The 2240-nt window shown below is 41.9% G+C and overlaps 1 non-coding gene across 1 annotated transcript; it reads right to left on the bottom strand.

Moving 5' to 3' along the window:
• Nucleotides 1-350: 350 nt before the first annotated feature.
• Nucleotides 351-421, bottom strand: TRNAK-CUU (transfer RNA lysine (anticodon CUU)). Its single transcript has one exon. It is a non-coding gene; the product is annotated as a tRNA-Lys (tRNA).
• Between the last annotated feature and the right edge of the window lie 1819 nt (nt 422-2240).

The following is a 2240-nucleotide window of genomic DNA, read 5'->3' as shown; positions in this document are numbered from 1 at the left end:
TCCAACGCCACCTGGTTTACTGGCCCCTCTCCTAGCACAGTGATCTCACCATGTTCTATTGTGAAGGCCTCCTGGAACCTATTGTTGAGTTCCTCACACTGTGTGTGTGTGTGTGTGTGTGTGTGTGTGTGTATTCACCTAGTTGTGTTTTGCAGGGTTTGAGCTTTGCTCTTTCGGCCTGCCTCTCAACTGTTAATCAACTGTTTACTAACTACTTTTTTTTCCACACCACACACACACACACACACACACCAGGAAGCAGCCCGTGACCGCTGACTAACTCCCAGCTACCTATTTACTGCTAGGTAACAGGGTCATTCAGGGTGATTGAAACTTTGCCCATTTGTTTCTGCCTCGTGCGGGAATCGAACCCGCGCCACAGAATTAAGAGTCCTGCGCCCTATCCACCAGGCTACGAGGCCCCTGTTGTGTGTGTGTGTGTGTGTGTGTGTGTGTGTGTGTGTGTGTGTGTGTGTGTGTGTGTGTGTGTGTGTGTGTGTGCGTGAAGATATCCTGCTGCATTTGAGTCTCTTAATTCCCCCTCTTTCTGCTGTTTCCTTATCTTCTCCACTCTTTACCCCACTTACCCCTCATTGCAGCCCTCTGATCCTTCCCATTTTCCCATCAATTGTCCTAACCCGTTTCCCCCCATTTACCCACTTCCCTCTCTCCCTTTTCGCTACTGCTTAATCCGCTTTCCTTTCTCTCAGAAAATGATTATTAGAGGAACTGAAACATTTGTAAAGTCACTCAGAAAAATATTTTTTGATAAGAAACAACTCTAGGGGGATTGACACCAAATATTTTACATTAGAATACATGAAAATCGCACTAGTTTTTTATAATTGGCTTTATTTTCTAAATCATTTAAATATCATCGACCCTGACCAGCCTATGGGAGTCCCATACGCCAGGCCATTCATCATGCAAAGTTGGGTGAGGTTATCCCTAAGCACCTGACCTTCAATTTTAGACAGACAGACATTCTCACTTATATTATAAATTGCAATTCACTGTCACGTGAGCAAATTTATAGGTGTTCCCACAACACATATACTAACTACAGCCAGCTACTGTGACTGCCAGACACCGAATCTTCCGTGCTTGCAGTCTGTTAAACTCAATGTTCATTCTCCCTCTTCTGTGTTTTGCTGCAATTTTCCAACATACAAGGAAGACGAATTTTCAAAAAATAATAATATCCCGTGACTTAAATCTCCTCATTGATCCGAGAGTGTTGAAAGACGAGGTTCAGAAGGTACTCCTAATTGTTTATTCACATGTTAGAGACACGTTGCTAGAAACATCCACACACCATCATCAATACTCACCAGCATTTGTGAGTTAATTTTCAGTGAATTAGAATGCGTTAGTTACTACTAAGAATGTTAGTGTGTGTGTTAGATTCCCTCTGTGAACATGTGTGAGTTTTCCTCTGTGAACCTTCGTGAGTTAGACCTCCCTGTGGGTGATTTACCTTCAATTAGTCAATGTGAGTGAGTCACATCTTCCTGTGGGTGATTAACCCTTCAATGAGTCAATGTGAGTGAAGTACACCTCAAATTGGATGATTTACCATTCAAAGAGTTAATGTGAAGGAGTTACACCTCCCTGTGGATGATTCAGCTTTTAATGAGACACTGTGAGTGAGTTACACCACGCTGTATATGATATACTCACACTGAATCAATGAGTCAATGTGTGTGAGTTACCCACCAGTGCAGGTGAGTTACTCCTCATTGGGTCAATTTGGAGCAGTTAATGCTCGGTGAGTCAGTGTGTCTGTGTTAACCCCTTAATGAGTCATTGTGGATGAGTTTCACCTCAGTGAGTCAATGTGGGTGAATCTCCCCGCAATGAGAAAATGTGGGGAAGTTACACTTGAGTGAACAAGTGAATGAATAAGTTTAATGTAAGTTAATTGTCAGTGGGTCAGTGTTAGTCAGTTTAATGTGAGTCAACCATCAATAGATCTTTGGGTCAATACCTTGATCACTTGTTACAGTTACCTCAATGATACAGTTGACTTCTTCTTCTTCTTCTTCCTCTTCTTCTTCTTCTTCTTCTTCTTCTTCTTCTTCTTCTTCTTCTTCCTCTTCTTCTTCTTCTTCTTCTTCTTCTTCTTCTTCTTCTTCTTCTTCCTCTTCTTCTTCTTCTTCTTCTTCTTCTTCTTCTTCTTCTTCTTCTTCTTCTTCCTCTTCTTCTTCTTCTTCTTCTTCTTCTTCTTCTTCTTCTTCTTC

Source organism: Procambarus clarkii, chromosome 82 (genome assembly GCF_040958095.1).
Source record: "Procambarus clarkii isolate CNS0578487 chromosome 82, FALCON_Pclarkii_2.0, whole genome shotgun sequence".
NCBI classification, from domain to species: Eukaryota; Metazoa; Arthropoda; class Malacostraca; order Decapoda; family Cambaridae; genus Procambarus; species Procambarus clarkii.
The sequence above is the reverse complement of the archived record's forward strand: the minus strand, read 5'-3'. Positions and strand labels throughout refer to the sequence as shown.